At 37.1% G+C, this 14,790-nt stretch overlaps 1 pseudogene; it reads left to right on the top strand.

Annotated features, from left to right (window-relative positions):
• The first annotated feature begins 427 nt into the window (after positions 1–427).
• Positions 428–14,406, top strand: LOC124505899 (N-lysine methyltransferase SMYD2-like; annotated as a pseudogene).
• Positions 14,407–14,790: the final 384 nt, after the last annotated feature.

Below are 14,790 nucleotides of genomic sequence, written 5' to 3'. Positions count from 1 at the left end.
TCTGTGATTAGAACTGTTTAAAAATTATTGCATGAATTGCCTCAGTGCACAGAGGAAAAAAAGCATCAGAAGTTAACATACATCTTGAATTAGATAATTATACATTCTGCTATAAATTAAATTGTATATAAAAGAATTTTTCATTTTTCTAACATGAAAATATGTATAAAAGCTTCTTGGAATTTCTGTCTGGGTTTGTTCAATTTTTAAAATTAATCTTGTCAGTGAAATTCAGCTGTATCATTGCCACCTAGTGGTAAAATTAACATTACTGTTAAGCTGTGTGGTTCTAAATTTTAATATCTAGTAAAAGGTTCACTGTTTTGTGGCCTTGAGTGTGAATCTTGTGACTCTTTCTCTAGCCTGTGAGAGACTGCTATTGTTTTTTAGGTTTATACCTATTTGCTCTTTTCCAAAAGCTGGCAACATGGGTAGGCTACAGTTTGTTTTAGACCCTTTTATCCTTAAACATAAGTATAAAATCTCCCCATTACTGAATATCATGTTATGTTCTAAACAATGTACTTGTATAACCCTCAAATTATGGTGGAAATACTGTTGCTCAGCTCATACTCTTAATTGCTGAAAATCACCTGGCTACAGGTAAGAATTTAAACCCAGGTATTTGATGACAAAGCCTCCACTTGCACTGTCCAACCTAGGCTAACCTCTTAACCTTTCCAGTCTTCAAATTTTATTTCTTGCCACCAACCTCCCTCCAGACCTGTAACGGATGTCTGAATTTACTTCTCTATTTTCCAGTGCACTTGTGGCAGCAACCGACCTTTCCTTTACTCTTTCATGAGGTTAGTCTTCCTCTTTCACTACTCTGTAGCTTTATTTCTGTTTATCTGCAACCTAATAGCATTTGAACTTGGATCATCTGTCTTTTGATTTCGGGTTAGCCATGCTCACTAAGGAGTCTTTCTTACTTAATTTAAAATCCACCATTGGGAAAATAAACAGCTCTTGCAAACATTTCTCTTTAGTTCATGAGACAGTCTCAAAGAAATTCGAGGTGTGGGCACAGTATTATACCAACAGAAATCTTACTGGACCGGAGATACTGGAAACTGCTACTATCAAAACCACATGAGTATGTATGCACTCAGAACCATACAGATCAAAGGGGGAGACATGAGATGATACGGGGAAAGAAGGAAGGATAGGTTGAAATACAAGAGGAGTTGGTTAGAGAAGGAAAAAAAGGAAATGTGGGCTAAAGTGAGATGTATTTTGTAATGATGTGTATTGCAGCATCATAGTCCCAGGCTTAGTAGTGTGTGCAGCTCATTCATAGATGGTCCCTGAAATCTCTGCTTTTCTTTTTTTTATAGAATGTTAAAAAGTCAGTGCCAAGTTAAATGCATGTGATCAGTAGTTGGGAATGGTTAGTGGATGATGACAGAAGCTATTTGGGTACTTCCTGTATGTGCTCCAAAGTCATCAATACTTAGTTCCCAATTTCTCTTCCCTTAATGTACTGTGTGTTTAGCTTTCTCATTCTCCACTAAGAAATTAGCCACAGACTTAGTTTTCTTACTGGTCTTGCCAGGTTTTCCCCTTGATGAGTCTTGATACAACAACAGTTCTCAGAAAACCAACCTGTACATTAAAGTGTTTCTTTAAACCCGTACTCCTAGTAGCCAAGAATTCTGTGGGAGTAGCTTTACCTATAGATATTGATAAAGTAAATTAGGAACTTGCTTTTTATGAGAGATTTGGACTTTTGGTGGGTGGTTGGTGAGTGAAGTAGAATTCTTTGCCAGGTTTAAATTTAGTGAATCAAAAATTGGTAGAGTCTTAGTATGTGCGTAAGACTACTGGGGGTGGTGGGTTTAGGAAAATATAAGAGGATGAATGGTTCTTGTCCTTAAAGATCTTGAAATTAATGTGGGAAAATGGTATTTGAGAAACAAAACAATACAAACCTATCTGTTTCGATTGTAATCTCATAAAACAGCCAACATGATGTGATAGGGACTGTGTAAGGAGACCACATGATTTATTTTACTTACTTATTTCTTCACTGGCTTGTTCTTTGTATACCCTCTACATTTTAAGCTTTTCTTTGTTCTTGTTTTTTTACTGATTCTGAGTGACTTTATCCATTTCCTTTTCCTGCATGCTTATGACCCCAAATCTACCTCCAGTCACTGTTTTCAGAAGTCCAGATTTGTATCTTCAGTTGAGAAGCAGGATTTAAGTTTGGAAGGGAAATTAAAATTGTTGCTTTGCTTCCCCACTGTAGTAAACTCTATTAGCATTCCAATGTCAGAGCTACCTAGGTGGGCTAAGGAGCTAAAATAATTTTTTAATCGAATGCTAAACAAAGCTCATCTTCCTTGGTCTGAAATAGCAAAATAGGTCATTATTTTCTTATCTCTGTCCTCTTAGTTAGCCTTTCCTGATATACACACATGCCTTTGCTTCTGACCATTTGGTCCCACAGGCAGCCGTAGTAGTTTCTGTTTCTGGTATCCTGGTTGCTAGTCAAGTATCAAAATTAGTTTATCATGTTCCAACCCCTCACCTCCTTAAAAGACCATCATTTGTACTCTTTACACCAACTTTATTCCTTAGAAATGTACTCTGTCTTCCCCATTTTAGGCAGCTGGCAACTTCACACAGTAACTAGTCTCATGCAATTAGAAGTTGGGTGTGAAAGAATGCCCAAGGGTGAGCAGTCACTGGGGACACCTAATGTGAGAACTTGTATCTGTAAGGCCTTAGAGTCCATGAGACTTGTAGTATATTGTGAAATGGTTTTTGTGATTTGTGTCTGTTAATACTATAAGATCAAGGATCAATGCTTTGCAGAGTAGTAGACATTCAGCAAACGTGTACTCAGCAAACCCTAAATGTATACTTTCTGTGCATAAGACGTGTCCTAGGCAATGTATGGGATACATGGATAAGACTATCCACTTCAAGAGATTTACAATAGAGCGAAAGATGCAGAAAAAGGAATGAATTAAGTGTTACAGTGCTGATGGAATGCAAAGGCAGGACTCATCAATTCTGATGTGACATAAAGAAGCACAATCTGATAGGAGGAGTGGAGTCGAAACAATTGAGTTGGTCTTGAAAAATAACTGAAATTTGCATTTCCCTTTTGTCTTCAGCCTGTGCCAAATGTGCTCCTGCCACATCATCCCCACTTGAGAACACTGCTATAGAGCTACAAGATTATAGGTATTTGGTCTGCTGTTCAAATTATTGAAGGTAATATTTACAGAATATTTTTTACCACTATTCCAAATTACCCAGCCTCTGGTGGTTATTTTTCTGATGCCTGCTTCCTGATCACAAATGTAATGCCACATACTTGAGATTTTTATCACAGCAGCACCCCACTTAAAGGTACCCCTTCCACTATTGATCAGGGTAACTCTAGCTGATGAAACAAACCTCAGAATTTTAGAGACTTATAATAAATCTTTTTCAGCAGTTTTATGATGATAAAGGACTTGGTTGGAGTATAACTTTAAATAGTGATTCACAGATTTAGGCTCCTTCCATCTTGTGATTTTGCATTTGCTAGACTCTTGCAATCTCCTGAATCTAGTCAACAGATGGGAAAAGAGAGAACAAAGAATATACACTGCTTCTTAGAAACTTCCTTTCTCAAAAGTGAAATACATTATTTCAGTTCACATTCTAATGATGAGAATTAATCACCCGGCCCTACCTTGGTATAGGCAATGCTGGAGAATGACTCTCTAGCTAGGCAGCTGCTTCCTAGAGACCACCTTGTACTATGGAAGGGGAAAGCACACATTTAGTGAATAGCCCTTTCTTAAACAAAAAACAAGCAATTCTTATAGAATCATGTAAGGAAGTTTTAAAAAGAATATCAGTGTATGAGTCCAACTCCAAGAGGATCTGATTTAGTTCATCTAGGGTGGCTATAGTGTTTGTTTTGTTAGTTTTAAAGTTTCCACATATATCTCAGTATGCGGCTAAGGTTGAGAACCATAAGATTAGGAATTTGCGAGGTGCAGAGAAGATGTGGAGACAAGAGAATAACAGGTTCTTCTGATTGACTATGAGGTCAAGACTATATATCAAGACAAAGTAATGAGGAAGCTACATAAATAAGCCAAAGCATGTATATGCACCTGTATGTCTTTGTTGGGGTTAACTATGATATCAGAGGAGAAAATATGGAACTTGGAAGCAGAAGACCAATATTTAGTTCTAGAATTTCTAGTTGCTTGTTTTTCATAAGTACCTATTCTTTCATATAGACAATAATCTGTTATTTAAGTGTATTAATTTTACTTATTTGAAAATTACAGTTTGAATTCTCTACAGTCTCTGACCCTTCCCTAACCTTTACTGAGTTTGTAGTCTTTCATGGAGTTGGTACTATTCCAACACTTGGACATTGTTAATGGTGCATTCCTTATGCAGCTGAGATTGCCTGAAACACTATGGTCTCTGCTTAGACAGCACATATTATGGGAAGTATAGAAACATATGTTAAAGTTTGGTTGGAGCCACTGATAGAATATGCAATGGACATTATAACCTGTCAGATGGAGAACTTGGGAGCTTGTTTTCTTTGGACTTCTCTTCCCAGCTTTCACCATTTCATTATATGGAACACAGTTTTCTCCTGCATAATTTATGGTCCTCCAAAAGTTTACCTTCTTATTTTTAGGATGGCTATACTTTCTTCTTTTAATATTTTATGTATCTTTTTCTATAATGTATGTGATTGATATAAGAATAAAGCAGGGACGCCGGGACGGCTCAGTCAGTTAAGCATCTGACTTCGGCTCACGTCATGATCTCATAGTTCATGGGTTCGAGCCCCACATCAGGCTCTGCTGACAGCTCAGAGCCTGGAGTCTGCTTCAGATTCTGTGTCTCCCTCTCTCTCTGGCCCTCCTCTGTTTGCACTCTGTCTCTCAAAAATTAATAAATGTTAAAAAAAATTTTTTTTAAAAGATAAGAATAAAGCACCCAATATCTCCATTTATCCTGATATCAGAAGTCCTGGCAGTGTGATCTTGGGTGAGTCTCTAAGTCTCTCTGAGTCTCATTATCTCTCAAATGGGGATAATAATTCAGACTGTTAGGAAGAATAAATAAAATAATGAAGAATACTTTGTGAATGAATGCTAGTTTTTATATTATTAATAGGAAGGATTAAAGGACCAGAGGCATCATAGATGATAAGAGTGAGAGAGTAAGTTAATTGAAACAGTAGGAGTTTGTGGTTGAAGGGAAGGATAATAAAGATCAAGATTTGCAACTTTAGGTATTCACAATGTGTTGAGGCAATGTATACAAATGGGCTCTGGCATTCCTTTTTCATTGCTCTCTGCTTTCTCTTATTACTATATGATGTGGGGACTAACCCTTTTACTCACATTCTAAATCAGAAGACACTTTTTTTCCCCCCACATTACAGTTGACCCTTGAACAATGGGTTTGAAGTATTTGGGTCCACTTATATGAGAATTGTTAACAGTACTGTAAATGTATTTTATCTTTTAATTTTCTTTTCTCTGTCTTAGTTTATTGTAAGAATACACTGTATAATACATATAATATACAAAATATATGTTCATCAACTGTTTATTGGTAAAGGCTATTAGTAGTTAAGTTTGGGGGAAGTCAAAAGTTATATGTAGATTTTTGACCAAACCTTGCATTTTTCAAGGATCAATTGTATAATTATGAAATATTTGTAGATTCTTACTTTAAGGACAAATCCTGAAGGAGAAAAGGACATTTCAATTAAGTCCTAAAGGTAGTGAAGGAATAAAAAGATCAATTGTGGTTGAAAAGCCCTTTCATGGGGCGCCTGGGTGGTTCAGTCGGTTAAGCGGCCAACTTCGGCTCAGGTCATGATCTCGCGGTCAGTGAGTTCGAGCCCCGCGTCGGGCTCTGTGCTGACAGCTCGGAGCCTGGAGCCTGTTTCAAATTCTGTGTCTCCCTCTCTCTGACCCTCCCCCTTTCATGCTCTGTCTCTCTCTGTCTCAAAAATAAATAAACGTTAAAAAAAAAAAAAAAGAAAAGAAAAGCCCTTTCAGGTATACACACTAAGATTTAATGGAAAAGTTAATAAAGTTTCAAGGAACAGATAAAAAATCTGAAAAGGAGGAAGGGGATATTGAATAGATTAGTGACAAGCATTTGGATAATCTTTTGTCTCTTTCTGAATGAAGGAAATGAAAAATAATAAAACAGGAGTAATAATGATGGCAGATGCGTTTTGAAAACTTATTTAACAAATATGATCACACTGGGATGATTTTAAGTTGAGAGAAGTTTATGGTTTCAGTTTACTACTGAAAAGAAAGCAGTGGGAGTCTGCCTTTTCACTAAAAGCATTTTCACAAAAGATAATAGAAATGATTGGTATTTGATGCCATTCTGGAATTAAAAGAATAAATAGCATTAAGCAGTCAAGTAGCTCTTCCATTCTCCCTTTTTATACATGTCTAAGACCCTGTGTGAATTTGTCTAGTATTATAAATTGACACAAGTAACAGGGATTTGTCTAGCATTAGAAATTGACACAAGTAATGGAATTTTCAGTACATATGTGAGGGGGAACAAGTGCCAAATTTCATTCTTTTATTTAATAGGGCTTTTCTTGGGGCGCCTGGGTGGCGCAGTCGGTTAAGCGTCCGACTTCAGCCAGGTCACGATCTCGCGGTCCGTGAGTTCGAGCCCCGCGTCGGGCTCTGGGCTGATGGCTCAGAGCCTGGAGCCTGTTTCCGATTCTGTGTCTCCCTCTCTCTCTGCCCCTCCCCCGTTCATGCTCTGTCTCTCTCTGTCCCAAAAATAAAAATAAAAACGTGGAAAAAAAATTAAAAAAAAAAATAGGGCTTTTCTTGCATAAGGCACGTAAAGAAAAGTCTTTGTTGCAGAGACGTATGAGGGCTCCATGGGAACTGAAAACAAGGCTGCATTTGATCATATAGTTAAACACCACTATTATTTCCTATTTTGATTTAAGTAGGACTAGCTTTTCTTTCTTTCTTTCTTTCTTTTTTTTTTTTTTTTTGGTTCTGTGTATTACAGATGTTTTAACAAATGAAATAAAATTGAATGCCATGTGGAAAAATCAGTTATCCAGGAAATAATGTTTAAGCTGTATTTGTGCCCTCATTAGCAGAATTTTCTGTTATCTAATCTTAATAGGAAAAAATATGTAACTGTGACATCTTATCTTTTATTATTTGTTCATTTATTCATTCACCTCAAATATTTATCTACCTATGAATATTTACCTAGTTCATAACCAAAATTTAAAATAATTATCCCCTAATTTCTTCTTGATTTGTGTAATTATGAACTTGAAATTAAATCCTTATATATTTTGTATGTTAGAAAAATGACTAATATTAGGTGGGTATACTACTTCATTGATCAATGAGGTGATGGAGAGAGATACTCAGAAAGATTGATGATTTAAAAAAAAAACTTTTTTAAATTTTATTGATTTTTTTTTTTTTGAGAGAGAGAGAGAGAGAGAAACCAAGCACATGAGTGGAGGAGGGGCAGACAGAGCAGGAGAGAGAGAGAATCCCAAGCAGGCTCCATGCTGTCAGCACAGAGTCTGATGTGGGGCTCAAACTCACAAACTGTGAGATCATGATGTGAGACGAAGTCAAGAGCTGGAGGCTTAGCTGACTGAGCCACCCAGGCGCCCCAGGTTGATGATTTTTGATGAGTTTTAGCATTCAAATTGGTTTTAAAACCAGAATTATTCTGAGATTGTCATTTTGAAATGCATATAACACATAACATTTATTCATTGATTTATATGAGTGATAACAAATATTCTTGTTCACACACAGTTAAGATATTTATTTACAATACCCATTTTATATTACCTAGAGATTATTTGATGGTTTTAAAATAGAAAAAAATTCAAATACAAATAAAAGTAGAAAGTTGAAGAAAAATGTTCAATAATGATTAGACTCTATAAGTATTAAAATATCTACTATAGGAGTTTAATTTTAACTGAGTTTTCATAAAAGCTCTCCCAACATAATGGATATTTTCTTGAATTGCAAAGATGCCTGGTCTTTAATACTTTTTTTGTTTTACTTTTATAGTCACGATAGATGCATTAACAGCTATATATGCTATAGCTTGACAGAGTTGCCTTCTAACCAAGCTATTGTCATCATTCTTGGTTAACTAGCTTGAATATATGAATTTACCCCAATTAGGATATAATTAGGCTAATCCTGATGTGGGTTGACAAAGAGCCTTGCAGGTATTCTAAAGACAAAATTAATTTTCAAGGGTTCAATATATTTCTTATTAGTTCATAACAGTATAAAAAGTTACATAGCATTTTTAAAAAGCATAATACACAAAAGCTTCAAAATAAAAGTAGATGTTCATGACATTTATTTTCTGTTTACCAGATTAGGACACCTTTTCTAATCTTTAGCATTTAATAACATTAAAAAATATATACTAAAGGAAAAAAAAATCCAAGCATGAATGACTGTGATAAATTCTATCATCTAATGAAATAAAGTTTATTAAAGATGACTGATGGTGTCCTCTTTCCCAAATCTGCTCAACACAAAATGTGTAGGATGGACAAGAATGTGGTTTGTGGGAGCCAATGTAGAAAATGCTTGAATGGTTAAAAATCAACCAGTAATTAATGAAGTGTACATTAACAGTATAATACTTAGTGAATATTTACAGGAGACTTACATATGCCTGACACTGCTCTAAGTACTTGGAACTTAGCAAGAGACAGCTATATATTGTTCTTAGCTCATGGTTACATACAACAAACTATTTTATTTCCCTATGGACCAGCTAACAACAGGGAGTGAGTTTGTGGCTCAATAAAAGGCTTAAATTGGTGCTAGAGTTGTCTCCAGATATAAAGAACTTCCTCTGGAACTAGTAGAGCTAATTAGACTGCCCTTCACTAAACTGTTAGAAGAGGGTCAGTCACTGCATTGGTTGTTGGATGAGATGCCCTTTTCAACTCCAACGCTCCATGATTCTTTTACACTGAAGAGCTGTAGGGAGAGTACTGATCAAATTACCAAACAGGAATAAAAATACTTTCAGAAGCTTTCATTTATGCATTCAGTGAATATTTACTCAGTGCTAACTATATATCAGACACTGTTTTAACGCTTGGGGATCTAGCTTTTACAATAAGTATGGTGGGTTTTGGAATGTAAATCTTCCCTTTGATTTCTGTGGTTTCAAAGAACCACATTTTGCCATCAAAATATGCCTAATTATAGAATCTAAAAAAAAAAAAAAAAGAAATCCAGAAAGAATTAGACAACAAACATAATGAGACAGATAATATGACTCTTTCGATAACCTTTTTTGTTTAAATTGAATTTCATAAGGACTTGTTGTTTCTGGCACTTAGGACAAGATTGACCTTTTCCTCTCATCCATTTATAATTACTAACTGCCTAGTAGTGTACTACTAGGTATTTATCCAAAGGATATGAAAATGCTGATTTGATAGGGGAACATGCACCCGAATATTTATAGCAATATTGACAATAGCCAAATTATGGAAAGAACCCAAATGTCCACCAATTGATGAATGGATAAAGAAGATGTATACACACACACACACACACACACACACACACACACACACACACAATGGAATATTACTCAGCAATCAAAAAGAATGAACTCTTGCCATTTACAGCAGTGTAGACAGAACTAGAGTGTATTAAGAGACAAATACATGATTTCACTCATGTGGGATTTAAGAAATACAACAGATGAACATAGGAGAAGGGAAGGCAAAATAAGAAAACAGAGATGGAGACAAACCATAAGAGAATCATAAATACAGAGAACAAGCTGAGGGTTCATGGAGGGGGGATAGGCAAGATGGGTGTTGGGCATTGAGGAGGGCACTCTTTGGGATGAGCACTGGGTGTTATATGAAAGTAGTGAATCACTAGGTTTTACTCTTGAAACCAATATTACAGTGTATATTAACTACTTGAATTTAAATAAAAATAAAATTACTATGCTACAATAATAAGGTATATCATCCATTGAGCATTTACTATGTGCAAATCACCCTGCTAGATTATTTCCATGTATGTAATTTATTCTTCACAGCAATATTGTGATATGATGCAGGTAGTATAAGTCATAGTAGTGTCTCTTTTACTGAAGAGGAAACAGGCATGGAGAGGCTTACTAACTTACCTAAGGTGAAGTGTCGTAGACTCTAAGTTTAAAGTTCTCTTGGCCAGCAAAAGAGTGGATGCTGGATTAAAGCAAGAGATGGCTAATGTCTGGGAAAAGACAAGAGCCTCGAATAAGGGTCCTTGCCCCATATTTATTCAGATCAGAAGGCTTACAAACGTGATGAGTGTGTACAAAGAGACAAACTAGGAACATTAACTTGGGATGTGAGGGAAAAGGGGGGGTGTTTGAAAATACACAGTATTTGGGGTTTGGGTCAATATAGAACAAAATCCAGGAGCTGGGCAGATGGGTAGATGGTTGTTAACAGCAGACAGGAGGCGCCATGCCTGTTTATCTTTGCCAGCCTAGGGGATGAGACAGACAGGGGGAATAACCTCAGGGTTAACAAGGCACCTTTTCTTTTGTTAACCGTCTCCGCTCTGGGCTGCTTTGCCTGCAACGCAGCGGTCCATAGTCTTCCACCCTGAACATCTAATCTTGTTTATTTCGTATACGTATGTATTGGGCACCTTTGCACCACTTCTGTTTCAGGACTTTGTCTCTCCCTCTCTAGTTTAGGGGCTCTGCACCCTCTCTCTATTTTGGGTGCCTTTGCAACTCCTTATTCCTGGCGCCTTTGTGCCTCCCTATTCTCGGGGTCTTTGCATCCCCCTATTCTTGGAGTGCCAATCTGGTTTAGCCAAACTCAGGTGTGAGCATTTTATAGCTTTGTATTTATTTATGCCTTGTTAACCCATTGGTATAAGCCCAGGGGATTCCCAAGCTTATCCCCCACAGTGAAGTAGCTAGTAAGAGATGATACAAAAAAACTGTTAAAAAAAAAAAAAAGCTGTGTATTGTGCTTATTTTCTATTTGGTATTATTAACCACGTACTATGTAACCTTTCTAGGTAAGAGAATCTGTATGCCTTGCATACTGATTCTCATTTGTTATTCTGCAATTTTAATAAATGACAAAAAGAAGTAGATATAATAAGATAGAAGAAGTAAATGGTGGAAGTTCAGAAATGTTTCAACAACACTAACCTGGCTATTCTTTCTGATTTTCCTTCATAGACTCCTCTTCCTATTGAAATTGGAGGTATTTCTTAGCATTCAGTGTAGCAGCTCTACCATGTTCTTCTCCCTTGCAACATAATCCCTGAGTGGCCTTGTTCCTGATATGGATTCTTTTCACTAAAGTTTTTAAAATCTCAAGTCTGCAAAGTTTCCAATACAGCCACTTTCCTTTGTGCCATCCAAATCAGTCTAGGTATCCAACAATCTAAGTACATTTGGAGTTTGAATTGTATTTTAAACTTGTAATCATTTTTATCTGTAAAATTAGTATTTACAACCAGAGATGAGATTTAGCTAATTCTCTAATTTTAAGAAAATCTACATAATCTTTATATTTATTGGTTAGTTTGAGCTATCTCAGTGAGGCCATAATAAACTCATTATTAATAAGATAAAACTAACCCCCTATGTCAACATAGATTGCAATTTATGTGAGTATGTTTTCTAACAAATATAGTTCCCTAAAACATAGTTTTAATCTCAAGTTTATAAAGCAATATTTGGATTCATTTTTGAACAATTTCAATATTACAGAATTTTGTTTCCCATTTAATAAAACTTTTTTTTTTTTTTTTGAGGGAGAGAGAGAGAGAGCATGAGCAGGGGAGGAGCAGAGAGAGAGAGACACACATACAGAATGTGAAGCAGGCTCCAGGCTCTGAGCTGTCTGCACAGAGCCTGACACGAGGCTCGAACTCAAGAACCATGCGATCATGACCTGAGATGAAGTCGCATGCTTAACCGACTGAGCCACCCAGGCGCCCCCTATTTTTTTTTTTGCCCTTTTTAAGAAACATCTAAATGAAAACCTCAAATTGTGATGGCATAAATAAGTATCAATTAGTATTTTATGACAACTCATGTAAACCTCTTTTATCTAATTAACAACATGTAAAAATGGTTTTTTGTGAGACTTATATTCTTTATGATAATAGATTTCCATTTGAACTTCTAACGAAAATGCTAATATTAACAGCTTCTGACTCCCTTTAAAATTTTTAGTCAAGGTGCATCAAAGAATTTGTAGATGAGGCTTATGACTATCTTTTGCTCATTGGAGTCAAGCGGAGGAATAGCGAATATCACATTATTTATTGGCTGTAAATGAAAACTAGGAATCAATAGAAAGGATTAAATCATGAGTTGTTATACAACTCACATATGCATTCGTTCATTCATTCATTCATTCATTCTGTTATTTATTTGACAAACATTTAAAAAGTATATGCATAAGGCTAGTTGGGATAGAATATCTTACATAAGATACAGCCCTTGTCAAGGAATTTAGGCTCATAAGTATGTCTTCAGTATGAAGATCATGTTCACTAGAGTTTTCCACATCGAACAATAGGACCTTGGACCCTATAGTTCATGAAAAGGTCTTGTTAAAATCTGTTAAAACGTACTAAGTATATTAAATGACTAGACCACCTAGATGTATGCACGTTATGCAGAGTTTCCTTTGAAACTAACAGTGTTATAATAGCGCTCCAGTTAATTTCACACAACTACTCTGAATAGTCATTAAAAAGTATTAGAACTTGCCAGCCCTGCAGCATTGGGTGACACCTCTCCAGTAATAGCTCACAGGGAGGAGGAACCATTGCTCTGGTGCTGCGGTCCCACTGCCCGCTTGATGGCTGCAGACCACAGTGGCCTGGAGTGCTTCTACTGCCTGGGCAAGAGGCAGGGGATGTGGGTCTGAGCCCTTCCACGTGGGGAACTCTGTCCTCCCCTCCAGGCCTACGCCCACATGCTCACAGTCAAGGAATGCAGCAACCACTGCAAGTACTGCTTTGCCAGGAAAAAAGGATTGTTCAAATGGGAACATGCAAGCAGGCATTTTACTGCAACAGGGAGTGTCCGAAAGACACCGTTAGAAAGACGATTGGCTTATGCACAAGATGGAATGTTCTTGCATGGGTTGTTTTGTGGGGGGCGGAGGTTGGACTGGAATCCCTCAGAGATGGTAAGGCTAACTGCAAGGGTTCCGGCCAAACAGAAGATCCACCCAGAAAAAACACCTTCAGAGAAACTGTTAGCTGTGAAGGAGTTTGAATCACATCTGGATAAATCAGACAATGAGTAGAAGGACTTAATTCAGGTGACATCGCTGCTCTTCGTCACTTTCCCTCCAAGCACCTCCAGTTCCCTGGCAGTGATAACTTGGTGGTACTCTTTGCACAGTTTCACTGTAATGGCTTTACAACTGAAGAGGCAGAGCTTTCTCATTTGGGATGTTTCCCCAGGCAATATTTCCTGAGGTTGCGCTGATGAATCATAGTTGTTGCCCCACTGTCATTGTGACCTACAAGGGGATCCTGGCAGAAGTAAGAGCTGTACAGGATATCAACCTGGGAGAGGAGGTTTGTATCAGCTATGTTGACCTCCTGTACCCAACAGAAGACAGGAGTGACCCGTGAAGAGAGTCTTACTATTTTACCTGTCAGTGCCAGGAGTATACGACCAAAGACAAGGATAAGGCCAAATTGGAAATCCAGAAGCTCAGCCATTCCCCCAAAGGCAGAAATAATCTCTGACACGATCAGATATGCACGCAATGTCCTGGAGGAGTTCTGGGGGGCCAAGCACTACAAATGCCCTCGCGAGATGCTGAATATCTGTGAGCTCAGCCAGGAGAAGATGAGCTCCGTGTTTGAGGACAGCAATGTGTACATATGGCACATGATGTACCCAGTCATGGGTGTCTGCTTGTATATGCAGGACTGGGAAGGAGCCCCGTGATATGGACAGGAAATCGTTAAACCCTCCAGAAAGCATTCTCCTCTGTATTCCATGGCTTCCATGTGGTTGAAGCTGGGAAGGCCATACAGGGGCCGGGAAACAAAGCTGCTGGAGAGAAAGCAGTGAAGAAGGCCATTGCAATAAGGGAAGGAGCTCTGGCAAAGATCATTTGTACATTAATGATATCAAACAAGAAGTTGAAACTATGCTGTTAGTTTTCATTTAATGCTAGTGCAGAAACCTTCAAGGATTTGAATATTTCAAATCATACACCTCATTCTCTCATTTCTGCAACATCATTGGAACGAAAACACTTGCTCTTAAACCTTACATGTGGCTTACCTGGAAGTTGGTCTTAATCTTTAATCTTAATACCAAAATAAATTCTGAATGTTTTTTGTCCCCTAAGAGGTATGGCATGGTTTCATGTATTATCATACACTTTGGACAGAGCAAGTTTAAAAAATGAGATTATTTTTTCCTTCATGCCTGAATGATGAAAGAGAATAGAAAAGATAACGGTAAAAAAAATATATAAAATGCAACATTGTTACCTGTTTTTTTTTAATTAATAGATCTTATTTTTAGAGCAGCTCTAGATTAATAGAAAAATTATGCAGAATGTACAGAGTTCTCACATACCATCTTTTCCTACCGTACCCTCCTTACAGTTTATCCAGTTATTAACCTCTTGCTTTAGTGTGGCACATTTGTTATCATCAAGGAACTGATAATGATGCATTATTATCAACTAAGGTCCACAGTTTATTAGGGTTCACTCCT

This window comes from Lynx rufus, unplaced genomic scaffold (assembly GCF_022079265.1).
Source record: "Lynx rufus isolate CCGP_SWC_20201006 ecotype Redwood Valley unplaced genomic scaffold, mLynRuf1.p SCAF_9, whole genome shotgun sequence".
NCBI lineage: Eukaryota > Metazoa > Chordata > Mammalia > Carnivora > Felidae > Lynx > Lynx rufus.
The sequence above is the reverse complement of the archived record's forward strand: the minus strand, read 5'-3'. Positions and strand labels throughout refer to the sequence as shown.